At 41.8% G+C, this 18,999-nt stretch overlaps 1 protein-coding gene across 2 annotated transcripts in view; it reads left to right on the top strand.

The window, feature by feature from the left end:
• The first annotated feature begins 381 nt into the window (after nt 1–381).
• Nucleotides 382–18,999, top strand: part of SPOPL (speckle type BTB/POZ protein like) — a 72,888-nt gene continuing 54,270 nt past the window's right edge. Inside the window, exon 1 of one of the 2 annotated variants that reach the window (XM_003405854.4) lies at nt 382–614. The gene's annotated coding sequence lies outside the window, so the exon portion shown is untranslated. Of the gene's footprint in view, nt 615–1,072; nt 1,200–18,999 lie in introns of those variants that run through there. The other variant, XM_064287258.1, reaches the window with a different exon arrangement.

Below are 18,999 nucleotides of genomic sequence, written 5' to 3'. Positions count from 1 at the left end.
TGATTCACGCACGGTCAATTCAGGTAAAAGGAGTTGGGGTCCTTAAAAGACACTTATGCCTAATACGGCAAAGCCCCAGTTGTTGCTCCCTCAAACCTCTTTAATGAAATTACCCCTGGCAGCTAGGTCAAGGATCTTTTTCCCATGGGTGTGCTGAATAAAGTTCTGTTCATTGCCATCCCTGTTTCTAAACTCTGGGAGGCAGTCCCTCATTTCTTCAGGTCTGTGCTTAGAAGCAGCTTGACTACCAACGTCTGGAGATGCTGCCCGCTCCTCTGCGCTTCCCCAGTATCCTCGGCCGCCCCCTCTCCTAGGCCTGAGACTTCCTCCATCCGTGGCTCATCTCCTCCAACCGCAAACTGCTCCACTGTGGCGCTTCATCTGACTACTGGAACTGTTCCCCGTATTTCTCGCTGGAGGCTGTATCCTGCTGTTTTTGGTTTAGCAATTCATACAGTTCTCGGCTCGCAACGGGGGCTCAATGAAAAGTTGTACCTCGGCTTTCTAAGACCGGTGCAGCCCCAAGAAAAGTGTGCGCTGGAACGATGGCCTCCTTTCGCACCCTACGTGGATTAGACCTGTTAGGAGGTGCAACAGACGGATTTTTAAAGAAGGCAAGTTTCCCCCTGCTGCGGTGAAGGGTCTCTGCAAAGCCAGGTCCCGCCTTTTCCCCACTCCGTGAGGTACGAACTGTTAAGCCTTCCAGGCTGAGCCGCCCAGTGCCAGGCGCCGACGGCCGCAGCGGCGACTTCCAAAATCCGGCGACGGATCCAGGCACGCCCGGAAGTGCCTGGCGCGGGAGGGAGGGAGGGAGGAAGAACCTCGCGAGTCGCCGCCGTCGCCGCCGTCGGCGCCGCCGCGCGCACGCGCCCTCGCGGGTTGGGGCCGGAGTCGCAACTCGGAAGCCGGAGCCCGGACGGGCCCGGGGCGGGGGGGCTGCGCGGGGGCGGGAGCGGCGGAGGCGGCCGCCCCTGGCGGCGGATTTGTTTATCCCGGGGAAGAAGTTTAGGAGCGGGAGATAGGGAAGGAGGGCGGGAAGGAGGGATGCGGTTCGGCGGAGGCGGCCGCCACAGAGACTCGCCGCCATCACCTCCGCCGCCGCGGCCGCCGCAGCCTCGGACTCCGGGGCCGCCGCGGCCACCGCCTCAGGCTGCGAAGATCCGTCGCCGGGCCTGCCCGCCGCGGCCTCTCACGTCCCGGTAGGTGCCCCTCCCCCTCCGGAGTCCCCCCGCCGCCCTGGCCGCTCCCTTCTCCCTCCCAGCTCCTCCTCCCCGGGGCCAGCCTGCGCCGGGCGGCCTCTCCTCCCTCACTGCGCTTCCTCCCCACTTGGTCCCGGAGTCCTTGCTCCTGCGGCGTGCCCTCGGCCTTCTCGGGGGCCGCCTCTGTCCCCCGGACCCGCTCTCCCTGCAGCCCCACCCTCGTGAGGAGTTCCTTTCCGTCGCCCCCCCCCCCATGATTTCCCTTCCTCCGTCTACTAGGATCCCCCTTACCTTCCTCCAGAGGCCTCGCCCCTTCTTTTTCTCCTGCCAGTCTCCCTCCTCCCTTATACCGGCACACCTCCACCACTGCCCCTTTATACCTTGTCTGTTTTCCTACCTACCCACTCTGAGTATTGCCCAAAGCGAGGAACTCCTGGCATCCCCAGCACACCTGTGTCCACATCCATTCCTACTCTTCCCAAACACTTACACTCGATACTGTCATTCGTATTAGCCCATTTTAGGGTCATTTCTCGGCTCCCCAGACCACCCAGTACTTCCACCCTAGAGCTCATGCGCTTCACCCCTTAACTTCAAGCACCCACTTCCCTTCTCATAAATTCTCGCTCATGTTCGCCGCTTACATCAAGCTAACACTGCGGTTCAAGGGTCAAGTCTTGGCTTTCCCTCTTCTAATACCCTTTCTTCTAACTCCACCTTGTCTTCACTCTGTGTATCTGTGTACCGACTCTCACATAAAGGGAGGGAGATGGTAGGATTTTCTCCCTCAAAGCACTCACAGTCAGAGGGCCCAGTAGAGGTAAGATTCACCTTCTGTTTATCCCAACTTTCGGACGCTTTTTCTTCGTTTCTGTGGATGGTGTCATTCAGCCATCCTCTTGAGAATTCTGATGCTTTGTCTATATTTGAATAATCATGGGCCTAGTTGGCCTTACATCTCTAATAATACTCTTCCCACTTTCTTCCAACGGAATCCACTGTTATCTCGGACTGGAAACTTAAGTAAAACAAGGTTTATACCTTAGAAAGTTATGTCTCTCCTGCCATGATGGGAATGGAGGAATATTTCAAATCATCATTACATCACTCTTGAGAGAAATGTTGCCTAGTGATTAGCAGCTCAGACTCTATAAGCAAACTGCCACCTGCCCTGCCATCTACCAGTCTTTTTTTTTTTTTTTTTTACCTTAATCGCCTTATAATTATAAAATGGAGATACCGATATACCTCATAGGATGGTCATGGTAATTGCATAAGTTAATGCAGGTAAAGAACTCAAAACAGTGCCGGGCACATGGTAAGCCTTCAGTGTTACTATTTTTATCATGTCTTAGCTTTACTTAGTTTGGCTATTGGTAGATTCATCCTAATGGGAGAGAAAGGTGGAAACGGGAAACTGCGTTTTTACTCTTATATTTAACACTTTGCTGATGTAGGTATGATTCCTATTTTATTATTGTATACATTAATTCCTTTTTGTTGACAAAATACAAGGTTTTAGCTTCCTGTTTTCAAATAAATTTCAGATATCTATTTGGATATTTTAAACTTCTAATGTTTGGGAATAAGTGAAGTTGAAATATGTGGCAGATTCATCTTAGTGGAAAACGAGAATTTTAAAGATAAAAATTTGAATGCTGCAAGTTAGATACTCAGAACTGGTGGGAATTACTACTTAAGGTAAAACTTTGGCTTCATTCAGAAGACCGATGGCTTCTCTCTCTCAATATGATCGGTTCCTTCGTGTGACTGTGCCTTTGCTCCGTATTCCCCAAGTTTCACTCTTTAAAAACCTGATGGTTTTTACCATATTTGCTTACTGCCTGTACAGTATTATTTGCTTAATACATTTTTAAACAACTCATTTAAAAAAACAAATCTAAATAAGGACTATTTACATTAGTGTTGTTAAAAATAGTAGAAATTTGAAATCACCATTTGTTGTTATAATTACATGTAAAATGTGTATGTACGTAACTATCAGAAAAAAAATACTTGTCCGTGTATGGCCTGAAATCATTTCTGTAGTACCAGTGCAATGTGCTCCAGACTTTGGTTCACACTGCCTTTCTTATGCTGTTCCCTGGCCTAGAATTACTTTGCCCTTTCCTCTGCATATCTGAATTCTACCTGTCTTCCACTTAGTTTCCTCCAACTGGCAACTTTGTTTCTTGGTGTCCCTACTATTTCTTCTTAGCATTTTTACCTGGAATATTAGATAGGCAAGCCCCTCATTGAAGGCAAATGGTCCACCTAGAGTCAGACTTCTAAAGCTTACAGGAATTTTGAAGGGTTGGAATAAAATTGATGTTCAGCATCTACTCTGTGCTGAGTACTGTTCCTCTGGAAAGATACATTTCTCCACAAATACTTAATGAGCACCTACTATGTGCCAGACATTGGGGATAACCGAGAACAGCCCTTCTCATCCAGGGTTCCAGTAATAAGCCGTAGTACTGGAAGGTATGTAATGAATTAACTCATATCCTAAACACCTAGAATGGTACTAGCTATTAACTATCCTTGGGAGAACTGAGAAAATTGTCACTCACATCTGTTTTTGCAGGACTTAATTCTTGCAGTACCCTGGTTAAGAAAACTCCATCAGAGAATAATAGTGATGTAATCTCCTCTTTTCTGTAATTTATATTCTAGTATGGCATTTACAGATAATGAGCAAATAAGCAGATAAAATTATAAGTGAGCAGCACTGATGATTATTAAAGGTAATGGTGAGAGCTAACACTTATAAAACCCTGTCAGGTACTGTTTTAAATGATTGATATGTATATCAATTCATTTGAACGTTATAACAGCCCTTTGAAGAAGACTTTATTATTATCCACATTTCACAAATGAGGAACCTGAGAAACAGATTGCTTCCACAAAATCAAACAGCTAAGAAATCAATGGAGCCAGGCAATCTGGTTTTAGAGCCCTTTGTTGCATCTCAGACCTTCCACTTCCTTGTTGGATTACTGTAGACCACGTTCTTCACCTTTCTGAAAATGTTTTTTTTGTTCATTTTGACAGTGGGATTTACCTGTTTTTTTTAAGTTAGTCATGGAAGTAAAGGAGATTGAACTTTTGTAAAACACCTGATACACAGTCTTATCTCAGGCCTTGTATCTGACTACTGTGCCTACGGAAGGCATTTGCATGTGCTGATTCTCCTCATCATTTTATTTTCTGACTTAGATTTGTTCATTAACAAAAGTTCATTGAACAAGTGACCTGTGCCTGGCACTGTGCTAGGCTCTGGTGACACATGTTAATAAGAGGTAGCCCTGGTGGCACAGTGGTTAAGAGCTCAGCTGCTAACAAAAGGTTGGCAGTTCAAATCCACCAGCTGCTCCTTGGAAACCCTGTGGGATGGTTCTGCTGTGTCCTGTAGGGTCACTATGAGTCGGAATTAATTCAACATCAGTGAGTTTTGGTTTTTAATTCATGGAGGTGAAAGTCTGTTGGAGAATAAGGAAACTAAACAAATAGTAAAAAATACTAATTATGGTTATGATAAGTGCTACAAAGGAAAAATACTATATACAATGAAAAGATAATGTTCTGTCAAGGGTATAAGGGAATGCTTCTCTGCAGAAATGACTTTTAACCTTTAGGCTGAAATCTGAAGGATGAACTGGAGTCACCCAAGTGATGGTGAGTTCAGCTTTCTAGAACTGATAAGTGCAGTAAGGGCTGGACCTTAGCACATGAGCTTGGATGATGCAAAATGAGACTGAAGTCAGATCACGATGGCCAGGATCCATGCTAACTATTTTGTTCTTAATAGTCAGAACTCTGTACAGGGAAGCCAGTGAAAGATGTTAAACAACAGAGTAATACACTCAGATTTTTGCTTTAAGACATCACTTGGCTGCTCATGGAGGTCCGATTGGAGAGAGATCAGAGTGCATGCAAGGAGACCAAGTTAGGCCAGTGCTTCTCAAACTTATCTGCACTGAAGGACCAGTTTTGTTTTAATTTTCAGTCTGTTGGAGACTGATTATTTTGTAAAAGAATAAAATGGATGGTGTGTTAGTCTCAGATTGTTGCTATAAAAGTTGCTAAATGCTTCCTCTTAGTTTCTGTATTTACTTTGTCCCAGATAAATAACAAAAGTTTGTGGACCAGCATTGATCCACAGACTGCATTTGAATAGCATTGAGTTCAGCTATTAGAGTAGTTCAGGCAAGAAATGGTGGGATCTTGGTCCGGAATGGTGATGATAACAATAAAATAGCTGGATTTAACAAATACTCAAGAGGGTAAAATTGATAGGATTTGATGATGGATTAGTTTTGGGGGCCTAGGTAGAGTGGAAGGTTGATTTCCAGGGTTAGTAGTTCTTGTATCTGGGATGGGGAATACTGGAAGAGGAGGAGCAGTTTTTTCTTTGTTAGTTTCAGGGAATCAGTTTTTGTGTATTATAGTGTTCGTTAATGATTGTTGATCATAACTCAAGTTTTAGACAAAACTTGACAATGGTATATACAAACAGAGATGTCTGCCAGCAATTGGACATGTAAACTGAGAGTTCAGCAAAGAAGTTTGGACTGGAGGTAAATTTGGAAATGGCTAATGTATAGCTTATCACTGATGTCTTTTTTTTTTTTTTGCGGGGCGGGGCGGGGACCAGGTATGAGGTCAGATTGCCTAAGGAGAGAATATATAGAGAGAGGAGAGGAGGGCTAGGATTAAACCATATCGAAGCCTCAACTTTTATATATGGGAAAAGAAACGGAGTCAGCAAAGGAGACACAGGAGTAGCCAGAAGTTGAAGGAAATTTTCTTTGATATCACTGAACCAAAGGAAATAAACAGTTTGAGAAAAGAGGGAGTAGTCAATGAACTATGTTGAATGCTGCTGAGAACCTTTTAAGATGAAAACTGAAAAGTATATATTGGATTTAGCAACTTGAAGAAAAAATTTTATTTCTCTGTAGTCATTCCATCCATAAACTATTTGATGATAAATTTTGTTTCATTCTGCCAAAGCCACAGTCCTAAATTTAGAACGGAATCATATGTCTAGCATGAGCCATACATATCTCCTTCCTTGAGCTTCAGGCCTGTGTTTCCATTTATCACCCTCTTAGTGTTCTGTATGCATTTCAAACTCGTTTTGTTTACAACTTATTCATTCAGAATATGTTTTTGAAGTACTATTTATCAGGTATTGGGCTTTTAGGAATGCATTTAGAGCTGAGAGACTAGAGGTAACTGACATAGTGCTGTTTAAAGGAGCCCTAGTGGCACAGTGTTAAGTGCTTAGCTGCTAACCAAAGCATTGGCAGTTCGAACCTACCTACCTAGTAGCTCTGCAGGAGAAAGACCTGGTGAATCTGCTTCTGTAAAGATTGCAGTCTAGAAAACCCTATGGGGGTAGTCCTGCTCTGTCACAGAGGGTCGCTATGAGTTGCAATCAGTTTCACAACACACAACGACTGCTATCATAACAGTTTATTTCAGTATCTTAGTTTTTTAATGTGGCTATAACAAATAACCACAAATGGGTGGCTTTAAAGTACAGAAATTTATTTTCTTATAATTTAGGAAACTAGATGTCTGAATTAGGGTACGGCCTAAAATGAAGGCTCTTTGTGTGCTGGGGTGGGGGGAATCCTAGCCCAGATGCTCCTTGGTTCTTTGGTGATCTTCGCGTGGCACCTGTCTTCCCCTGGCTGTGTGCACGCCTGTGTCTGATCTGCTGTTTTTATAACCCAGAAGTGATTAGGTTTAGGAGGAACACTACCAAGATAACCTTTTTAATGTAACAAAGAAAACCTGCATTTCCAAATTGGATTACATCCACAGATTAGAATTCCAGGACATATTTTGGAGGAACATAACTCAACCTATAACATTCAATTTGCCATGAAGAGCACAAAAGATGGGCATCAGGGAAGGCTTTTTAAAGAAAATGATACTTGAGCAGGGTGTTTCTGGTGGAAAGGGCAATGCAGTGGTAGACGAGTTTAAAGATATGATGTTTTAGGTACTGTATTTTGAAAGTGTGCAAAGCAGGGCCTCAAACTGTTTCATTTATCAGCTTGTCAGAAATGGTATTTCTCAGCAGGGGCTCAAACCTGAACTCTTTTGAAGCCTTGGTGCAAAGGCAGGAAATTGAGGCTAGAACATATGGGTGGTAGGGTGGAGAGGTTGACCATGTCTTTCAAAGCTTTTTCCCTTGAACCTCTTCCTTTTTGCTGTTTTGATTAATATCAGCCACTGAACATGGAGATACCTTTTGAATATCTTTAAAATTAGAGATTATCTTAGTTCACAGTATTCAAGATTCTATCATTTCTGCTAGTTAGCTTTTTTTTTTTTTAGTTAGCTTTATATTTTATAGCATAGCTAAAATATTTCAGTTATACTTTAATGGTTTTTTTTTAATTGGGGGGTTTGTACATATAACTATTTTTCTCAAATTAAGAGTGCTGAAAATGAAAACCTTGCTAAGGAATGCCGAGTTTACTATTAAACCTCTTTTTATGTACAGTAGTCAGTGATATTTCTCTTGTGCCCGGTAGAATGAGAACAGTCACCTGATAATGTCGTAAGAGGCTGTAGGTCTCTGGACTTCTGTCTTCCACCATATGTAGAACACATGTCACCTGCAGGGATTAAAAAAAAAAAAAAAAAAAAATTTTTTTTTTTTTTACTTTCTGAAAAATACGGTAGTTGGTAGAACGTTAATTGGCAAGATCAAAATAGTGGGTTAGAAGGGAAAATGATGTTAAAATGGATTTTTAAAATATTAGAAGGCATCTGCTTTAAGGCGGGGGCTTTCAAAATTTGCTTCTGAAATACCTTCTTGAGTTATTCTAGAAACATTGCTGTGTTATCCGAATCTGCTGAGGCAAAACCAAAGAAACCCACTGCCGTTGAGTCGATTCCAACTCATAGCGACCCCAAAGGACAGAGTAGAACTGCCCTTTAGAGTTTCCAAGGAGCACCTGGAGGATTCAAACTGCCGACCTCTTGATTAGCAGCTGTAGCACTTAACCACTACACCACCAGGGTTTCCGCTGAGGCAAAGTCTTCCTTAAATTTTGTGTTAAAAAATTTATAACTTTAAAAAGTCTTCATACTAGTTCTTGCTGGCTTTAATATTTTTTGCTCGGCTTCTCCCTGGCTTTTAGATTTGTAAGTCCCAACTAAGTACTTGTGTAAAAAGTATTTTTCATGTATTATTATAGTTCTTATAGACACTTCTCCAGGCTTTTTATCTATGTAGTGAATATAAGTAGATTTTCTATTGAATAGTCATTGGGCCTGCCTACATGTTCTAAAGGAGGACAGAATAATTAGCACTGTAAGTCATGTGTTGCTTAATGTCCACAATACATTCTGGGAAATAGGACGTTACGTGATTTGGACATTGTACAAACACCGTATTATATACCATAGAGTACACTTCGAGGTGTGGCTGGTGGAAGCAATCTTTGGTCTGGGTGGAGAGCACATCCCGCACATTGAGTGTGTGTCACAGACCATTCTCCACATGTGTCAGTTGGACCTCAAAGGTGAGGCCGAGATCTTGATATTTGGGTGACCTTATTATCAGAGGAAACCCTGGTGGCATAGTGGTTAAGTGCTGTGGCTGCTGACCAAAAGGTCAGCAGTTCGAATTCACCAGGTGCTCCTTGGAAACTCTATGGAGCAGTTTTACTCTGTCCTATAGGGTCGCAATGAGTCGGAATCAACTCGACGGCAGTGGGTTTGGTTTTTTTTGGTTTTATTATCAGAAGGACATAGCTAAGGTGGTCATGAACTTGGCCAACTATCACCACCAGTGCTGGTATGCAAAGTTCAGAGAAGGGCCCTGCCCCAGAGGCCAGCACCCAACAGGCTCTAGAGGCAGCCTGGGAGGCCAGCACTCAGCAGGCTCCAGATACTGCACAGGTCTGGCTTACCAAGTTTTAAAGGTAGTTCCTCCCCTAGGGCTGGAGCCATGCATAGGTTAAAGTGGAAGCCCTGTCTTGAACCTCCTCCTTATATGTCCTGTTTCTACTGCCTGGGTAAGAAGGACGGGTAGGTTTTTTTTTTTCTTTTTCTGTGCTAAATGTTTGCAAACACAAATTCAAAGAGTTCTAAAAAGAATCAGATTTCAAGGGGGAAAAAAAAAAACATGGACATATATGCAATCGGATGTTGCCTGAATGAACGTCATACAGCGCATGACTGTGTCTGAATTTTATAACATAACTAGGTGAAACTGAACTTTACACAGGTAAAACAACGGATTTAAAATGTTTTTATCTACAAATATAAAATTACATTGCTTCAAACCATGATTGGCTAGGTTGTATATACGTACATGCAATATGAAATGTAGTTAGAAAATAACCTCCTCGCCTCCCCCCGCATTTCCCTTCCTACATCTTTGGGATTGTTTCATTTGTTTTCATTGTAGATTAGATAAATGAATAAAAATTAATTAGGAATAAATGATTAAAAGCAACTGAGTAGGGTCAACAACTATTTTAAAGCATAGATGCAAAGGTTGGGAAGCAGGTTGGGAGTATATGGAAATAAAACAGAATAGAAATAACGAGAATGTTGACACAATGTGAAGAATGTAACCAATGCCACTGCTTATTATGTCTTGAGAACGCAGAGGGTTTTGCTGTGTATTTTCACCAAAAATAAAAACAATCCGGTTTCAGTCTCATGTTGTTGTTAGGTGTCCTTGTGTTGGTTCCAACTCATAGCAGGCCTGTGCACAACAGAACAAAACACTGCCCAGTCCTGTGCCACGCCCCAAATCATTGTTATGCTTGAGCCTATTGTTGTAGCCACTGTGTCAGTCCATCTCCTTGAGGGTCTCCCTCTGTTTCACTAACCCTGTGCTTTACCAAAGATGATGTCCTTCTCCACGGACTGATCTCTCCTGACAGCATGTCCAAAGTATGTAAGACGGAATCTCCTCATCCTTGCTTCTAAGGAGCGTTCTGGTTGTACTTCTTCCAAGACAGATTTCTTTGTTCTTTTGGCAGTCCATGGTATATTCAATATTCTTCTCCAGTGCCGCAATTCAGAGGCTTCAATTCTTCTTCGGTCTTCCTTATTCATTGTCCAGCATTTGCATGCATATCATGAGATTGAAAATACCATGACTTGGTTCAAGAGCACCTTACTCTTCAAGGTAACATCTTTGCTTTTCAACACTTTAAAGAGGTCTTTTGCAGCAGATTTGCCTGATGCAGTGCGTCTTTTGATTTCTTGAATCCTGCTTCCATGGGTGTTGATTGTGGATCCAAGGAAAATGATATCCTTGACAACTTTAGTCTTTTCTCCATTTGTCATAATGTTGCTTATTGGTCCAGTTATGAGGATTTTTGTTTTTTATGTTGAGATGCAATCCATACTGAAGGCTGTGGTCATTTTTCTTCTGTCAGCAACCAAGGTTGTGTTATTTGCATAACACAGGCTGTTAACGAATCTTTCACCAGCCATGATGCCCCGTTCTTCGTGATATAGTCCAGCTTCTCAGATTATTTCCTCAGCATGCAAATTGAATACATATGGTGAAAGGATACAGCCCTGATGCACACCTTTCCTAACTTTAAACCATGCAGTATTTCCTCATTCTGTATGAACAGCCGCCTCTCGGTCCATGTACAGATTCCTCATGACCACACTTAAGTGTTCTGGAATTCTCATTCTCCGCAATGTGATCCATAATTTGTTATGATCCACACAGTCAAATGCCTTTGCATAGTCAATAAAACACAGGTAAACATCGTTCTGGTATTCTCTGCTTTCAGCAAAGATCCGTCTGACATCACCAGTGATATCCCTGGTTCCATGTTCTATTCTAAATCCGGCCTGAATTTCTGGCAGATCCTGTCGATATACTGCCGCAGCCACTTTTGAATGATCTTCAGCAAAATTTTGCTTGCATGTGATATTAATGATATTGTTCAATGATTTCTGCATTCAGTTGGATCACCTTTCTTGGGAGTAGGCATAAATACGCATCTCTTCCAGTTGGTTGCCAGGTAGCTGTCTTCCAAATTTCTTGGCATAGATGAGCGAGCACTTCAGCGCTGCATCCATTTGTTGAAACATCTCAATACTGTGTCACTTGCTGTAGCCTTGTTTTTCACCAGTGCCTTCAGTGCACCTTGGACTTCTTCCTTCAGTACCATCAGTTCCTGATCATATGCTACCTGTTGAAATGATTGATCCTTGACCATTTCTTTCTGGTATAGTGAGTCTATGTATTCCATCTTCTTTTGATGCTTCCTGTGTTAATATTTTCCCCATAGAAGCCTTTACTATTGCAACGCTAGTCTTGAATTTTTTCTTTAGTTCTTTCAGCTTGAGAAATGTAGAGTGTGTTCTTTCCTTTCGGGGTTTTCTATCTCCAGCTCTTTACACATATCATCATAATACTTGATCTTCTCAAGCCGCCCTTTGAAATCTTCTGTTCAGTTCTTTTACTCCATCATTTTTTCCTTTTGGTTTAGCTACTGGATGCTCAAGAGGAAGTTTCAGGGTCTCTTCTGACATCCATTTTGGTCTTTTCTTTCTTTCCTGTCTTTTTAATGACCTCTTGTTTTCTTCATGTGTGATGTCCTTGATGTCATTCCACAACTCATCTGGTCTTCGGTCATTAGTGTTTAAGGTGTCAAATCTGTTCTTGAGATGGTCTCTAAATTCAGGTGGAATATACTCAGAGTTGTACTTTGGCTCTTGTGGACTTGTTCTAATTTTCTTCAGTTTCAACTTGAACTTGCATATGAGCAATCAGTGGTGTGTTGCGTGGTTCTGACTGATGATGTAGAGGTTTTCCATCGCCTCTTTCCATAGATGTAGTCGATTTGATTCCTGTGTATTCCATCTGGTGAGGTCCATGTGTATAGTTGCTGTTTCTGTTTGTGAATAAAGGTATTTGCAATGAAGAAGTCGTTGGTCTTGCAGAATCCTGTCACGTGATCTCTGGTATCGTTTCTGTCACCAAAGCCATAATTTCCAACTACCGATCTTTCTTCTTTGTTCCCGACTTTCACGTTCCAATCACCAGTAATTATCAATGCATCCTGATTGCATGTTCGATCAATTTCATACTGCTGAAGCTGGTAGAAATGTTCAGTTTCTTCATCTTTGGCGTTAGTGGTTGGTGCATAAATTTGAATAGTAGTCATATTAACTGATCTTCCTGGTAGGCATGTGAATATTATCCTATCACTGACAGTGTTGTACTTCAGGATAGATCTTGAAATACTCTTTTTGATGATGAATGCAACACCACTCCTCTTCAAATTGTCATTCCTGGCATAGTAGACCATATGATTTTCTGATTCGGAATGGCCAATACCAGTCCATTTCAGCTCACTAATGCCTAGAATATTGATGTTTGTGTGTTCCGTTTCCTTTTTGCCATTTCCAATTATCCTCGATTCATGCTTCGTGCATTCCAGGTTCTAATTATTAATGGATGGTTACAATTGTTGCGGAAACCCTGGTGGCATAGTGCCTAAGTGTTACGGCTGCTAACCAAAGGGTCGGCAGTTCGATTCCACCAGGCGCTCCTTGGAAACTCTATAAGGCAGTTCTACTCTGTCTTATAGGGTCGCTATGAGTCGGAATCGACTCGATGGCTCTGGATTACAGCTGTTCCTTCTCATTTTGAGTCACGCCACATCAGCAAATGAAGGTCCCGAAAGCTTGACTCCATCTGTGTCATTAAGGTCGACTCAACTTTGAGGAGGCGACTCTTCCCTGGTCGTCTTTCCAGTACTTTCTAACCTGGGAGGCCCATCTTCTGGCACTATATCAGACAATGTTCCACTGCTATTCAGAAGGTTTTCACTGGCTAAGCCCTTTCAGAAGTAGACTGCCAGGTCCTTCTTCCTAGGCTGTCTTAATCTGGAAGCTCAGCTGAAACCTGTCCTCCATGGGTGACCCTGCAGGCATCTGAATACCGGTGGCATAGCTTTCAGCATCACAGCAACATGAAAGCCCACACAGTACGACAAACTGACAGAGGCATGGGGTGGGGGGGTCTCATATTAAATAATGCCAATTCTGAAATATCTTAGTGTGACTGAAATGTAGTATCCTGCTTTTTGAATATTATTTGTAATTTGCTAGCAAAGACGTGACCAGTGTTTCTTGTGTGGGTATGTTTTCTGAAGCAAGTTTAACAATTTTTTCTTGTGTAAAATACATTTGAGACCCCGCCCCCCCAAAACACACAAAGTAATTTAGTAATTTTAGGTAAAAGTTGTCGTGGTCTTAAGGTTTATCTCTCAGCTGTCATTTGGATACAGTGTTTACATTGTTTTGGTATAATTCTCTTTGAGAATTCCCTTGAGAGGTACATAGTTGTCATCCTATAAGATAAAATAAAAGTAACAGTGAATATACATTTGTTCTGACATTGTCAAGGCAAGTACCAATTTGCCACCAGGGTTCCTAATCGTTCTTTGTGACAACTCTTGTTGTTAGGTGCCATGGAGTTGGTTCTGACTCATAGCAACCCCATGTACAACAGAACAAAACACTGCCTGGGCATGTGCCATCCTCACAATCCTTGTTAGCTTAAGCCCATTGTTGTAGCCACTGTGTCAGTCCATCTCATTAAAGGTCTTTTTCTTTTTCTCTGACCCTCTTATTTGACCAGGCATGATGTCCTCCAGGGCCTAGTACCTAATGATAATGTATCCAAAGTATGTGAGACAAAGCCTCGCCATCCTTGCTTCTAATGAGTATTCTGGCTGTACTTCTTCCAAGACAGATTTGTTAGTCCTTCCGGCAGTCCATGGCATATTGAATACTCTTTGCCAACACCACAGTTCAAAGGCATCCATGATCCTTCAGTCTTCCTTATTCACTGTCCAGCTTTCACATGCTTATGAGGCAATTGAAAACACCCTGGTTTGAGTCAGGCAAGCTTCAGTCCTTTCTTAGTGAGGACTCTTAGCATCAGTTTAAACTTTTTATTAAACCAGGTATTGAATGTAACAGTTAAGTTTAGTATATCCAGTTTTGTTAGAAAAACTCAAGTGGGACACAGGCACACATACTAAGCAGATTTGTGATTGCATTGAAAACGCATGTTTTAAAAATGTGAAAATACTTCTTGTGAGCATTTGATATCAGTGACATTTGTAAATTGGCTTGGATTGAATCATATATTGGGGTATCTTGCTTCATGCTTTATTGTCTGTTTTCTCAGTTATCTAATTGATTTATTTTCACTGTTGTTTTGTTTATTCACCTCCCCCCACACCCAGCCCTTTAGCAAAAAAATTTCTTCTTCAAATAATGTAGTTAAACCAGTATTTTTTCTTAGCAGCGTATAACCAGGTTTATTTGAGCACACAGGCATGAGAAACTGACAAGTTACTAGTCTTAGGCTAGGTTCTGTGGAGAAGCAAAACCAGTAAAGCACATAAATATGTACATAAAGAGATTTATATCAAGGAAATGGCTCATGTGGTTGTAGAGGCTGGAACATCCCAAATCCATGGGTCAGGCTGGAGACTTCTCCTGATTCACATAGCCACTGGGGCTGGTGAACCTGAGATTGGCAGGTCAGACAGCAGAGCTCCTGCTCACAGGCTGCAAAGATTGATAAATCCCAAGAGCAAGATGTCAGGTGAGCTGCTAGCTCAAGTCCCAAGAACCGGAGGTCAGACGAACAGGAGCCAGCTGCAAGATCCAGAGCCAGCAAAAGGCCATGAGCCTAGCCAGAAAGTGCAGCTATATTGGATGCAGGCCACAGCCCCAAGAAAACTATCTTTCAACTGATTGGCTACTCCCAGCAGATCCCATGATGGAGGTGATCACATTCTATCAAACCGTGGAAGTGATCACATCATCATACCGTTGCCAAACCACTGAGAATCATGACCCAGCCAAGTTGACACACAACCTTAACGATCACATTACTAAACTCCACTGTAAAGATAATGTTTATACTGAATTTCGTCATAGAACATTTTGATTAAGGGAAGGGAAGAACTACGTTTTAAAAAATATTGAGTTTTTGGTGAAAGTTTATACAGCAAATTAGGTTCCCCTTTAACAATTTCTATACATATTTGTCCATTGACATTGATTACGTTTTCCACATTTTGTCAACATTCTCATATTTCCATTCTGGTTATTCCACTTAACATTAATCCAGCTTTCCCACATCCCTGACCTTCTCACTATGCTTTAGGGTAAATGTTGACCATGTGGTCTCATATAGATTTTTTTTTTCTTTTTAAGGAGGACAGGACTCACAGGTGATATTGTTTATTTTATAAGCCAATCTGTTATTTAACTGAAAGGTGACCTATGGGACTAGTTCCAGTTCAAAGTTCAAAGGGTATCTTGGGGTCTCAGGGTTCCTCTAGTCTCTACTGGTTCTGTAAGTCTGGCCTTTTTAAAAATAAGAATTAGAATTTGTTCTACAGTGTTCTCCCATTCTATCCAGGACCCTCTAATGTGTCCCTGGTGAGAATGGTTGGTAGTGGTAGCCAAGCACCATCTAGTTCTTCTGGTCTCTGGATAGATGAGGCTGTGGTTCATGTAGGCAATTTGAGTCTTTGGTTTCCTCCTTTTTCTTTTGCTCCAGACAAATAGAGACCAGTGATTTTATCATAGATGGATGCTCACAAGCTTTTAAGACCCCAGATGCTACTTACCATACTAGGATAGAGAACATAAACTTTATAGATCGTGTTGTGCCAGTTGACCAAGTGGTCCCACAAGGCTATGATCCTAAGCCTTCAAATCCAGTAAACCAATCCTGCAAGGTGTTGAAAAGCACTTGTACCAGATACTGTGTCAAGGACTTTAGATATTTTATCTGATGTACTTATCACTAACCCATGAAATGTTGATGATACCATAATTTTTTACCATCAGTTACCACATGCACCATTATTGTATGTACCTCTGAGAGAGAAACATTGTCAGTTATAGTTGTAAGATGCCGTCAATTTCAGATGTGTCCAAATCTGAAAAATGTGGGTGTCTTCACGAAAAAACCAAACCCGTTGTTGAGGCAATTCTGACTCGTAGTGACCCTATAGGACAGCATAGAACTGCCCCATAGGGTTTCCAAGGAGCAGCTAGTAGATGTGAATTGCAGATCTTTGGGTTAGCAGCCGAATTCTTAACCAGTGTGCAAGCAGGGCTCCATAGGTGTCTTTGGGTCAGTGAAATGAAGAATTAGTACTACCCTTTATCTTATGGTTAGGTGCCTAAGTGGTGCAAGTCGTTTGTTCTCAACTACTGACCTAAAGGTTAGCAATTTGAATTCCCCCCGTGGCGCTGTGGGAGAAAAGTCTAGTGATCTGTTTCTGTAAAGATCGCAAACAAGAGAACCTCACGGAGCAGTTCTACTTCTTAACACATGCAGTCACCGTAAGTTAGAATAGACTCAACAACAACAGGTTTGGTTTTTGGTTTTATAGTTATTACCTCAGATCCTCAAAACAGCTAGTCTCCCAGCATCCCGAATGAAATGAGGACAAATTTAGATCTGGTTTACTCCAGAGCTCTCTAGGCACTATAGCATATAGGTTAAGAGCATGCAGCTAGTCTGCTGTTTAATAGCTTTGTGACTTTAGGCAAATTACAGAGCAGCTATCTCTGTTTCTTGCTTTATAAAATGGGGATAATAATGGGACCTACCTCATAGAGTTGTTATAAGAATTGCACGTTGCTGTCGAGTTGACTCCAACTCGTAGTGACCCTATAGGACAGAGTAGAACTATCCCTTCGGGTTCCCAAGGTCTGTAAGTCCTTACAGAAGCAGGCTGCCACGTCTTTCTCCCTTGGCGGCTTTCAACCGCCAACCTTTCATTTAGCAGCCGAGTGCTTAACCTCTGCATCACAAGGCTTCTAGGTATAAGAATTAAATGAAACATATTTACATTTAAAACTGCTTTTTACATAGTGAAGTGATTTGTGTGACTGTAGATGAGATAATATAAAAACAGTGATGTTTCTCTTCTAGGTTATATAAGTAGATGATGTGGTTAAAAGAGGGAATAAGACCATATCAAATGGTTCAATGATTATACACACAAAGGTTAAAACATTTTGTTGATTATTAAAACTAATGTAAATTGCAGCCTGGGATGACTTTGGTGTTTAGATTACATTTTTATTTTCACAAAGGTTCAGCTGGAATCTGCTTTCCTTTCATCTCTGACATTTGTCAGCATATTGATGTGCAGTGATGGATGTGTTGAAAATAACCTGTGATATGATTCCTGTCAGCCACATAAGGAACTCATTTGGAAATATTTTTAAAGAGTTTCAATATTAAAGACTCATTTTAGTTAAAAGATACTGCTTCTGCATTGCGAAGTATATTGAGGAAAGGTAATACTGAAGAAAGTTTTTATTTTAGTGGTTTTGTGCTAAGCAAATGATTTCTTTATTAAGAATCAGCACAAAGCTGATTGCTATGAGGTGGAGATTAAAGATACCCCAAATGTCCAACTCTCCAAGCTGCTGTACCGCTCTGTCATCTCTAATACCAGCTATTACTCCTCCACTCAGTATGCCTCTTCCTTCTGTCTTTGGGATCAGTAATTCCTTGCAACACCCCACAAAACTCACGGGGTGTACTTACAGTTAAACGTTAGGGAAGTAACAGGCTACAACTCGGGATCCGGATCAACTTGGAAGTAACAGGAGCAACTGAAGAGACAGGATACAGTTTGTCTGTTAGGACAGCTTCCAGCCAAGACAGCTCTCAGCTCCATCTTGGCCATGCTTGGGCTGCTGGACCTGGTCTGGCCTGTTGGTGCCTCTCAGCCACTTCTTGCTATGTTCAGTATCACAGCTCCTCCTGTCTCCGAGCGTCTCTCTAAAAGCCCCGTTCGGTAAGCCGCTTATATGGCAAGCTCTTTATCAGTTTCAAGATGTACCTCGATCCCCCTCAGTAAGGCCAGGAACTAACCAATCCCCTCAGTAGACCAAAAGTCGACGTTATTTGTATAGTAAACTAACCAATCTCTTGAAAGATTGTGGCCCGGCCAATTAAAGAGAAACCTGTTGCCCTGCATGTACGTACATGATTTTGTTGCTTCATCCTGGGATTTAAAACTTGTCATATATCCTGATTAAAAAATAGGTTAAGACTTTCCTTTGAACTTCTTGATTTTTCCCTTATTGTCACTTTTGCCTTGTTTTTATTTTGTTCCTTTTTTCTATTTCAAGCTGACACCGTTCATTTACTCTGGGAGGTTCTGTGTTTACAACAGTGAGTTGGAAATAGTCCTTGATTTAGAACTCATTATTTGGAATTCATTAATAGTTTCAGCTTATTTAGTGCTTAGGAGTGGTGCTAAGGAGTCAGTGCTTCTTAAGTGTTTCTACTAAATAAATGACAAAGAAGAGTGAACTCTCAAACGATGGGGGAAAAAAAATCCATTGCCATTGAGTCGTTTCCAACTCATAGTGACCCTATAGGATAGAGTAGAACTGCCCCGTGGGGTTTCCAGCGGCTGGTGGACTCAAACTGCTGACCTTTTGGTTAGCAGCCGTAGCTCTTAACCACTATGCCATCAGGGCTCCACTGTATGTGGAGGGAGGTGAATATTTGAGTAGTGTGGCCATGGTAGTGGTGGGGAAGGGCTTTGTTGAATTTTCTCTTTTCCAAGTTTTTTGTTTCTCTTAAAAATGATGTGACTCTTGCATTCTATTATCTTAATATAGGCTTCTTTGTTTTAATATCAGAGTATTTTAAATTATCATGAGGAAAAAAAAAGTGTCCTGTCCCAATTTTGAGGTGGAGGGAATATGGCTTTGGGTA

Source organism: Loxodonta africana, chromosome 6 (genome assembly GCF_030014295.1).
Source record: "Loxodonta africana isolate mLoxAfr1 chromosome 6, mLoxAfr1.hap2, whole genome shotgun sequence".
Taxonomy (NCBI): Eukaryota; Metazoa; Chordata; class Mammalia; order Proboscidea; family Elephantidae; genus Loxodonta; species Loxodonta africana.
This window is presented reverse-complemented; position numbering and strand designations above follow the sequence as displayed.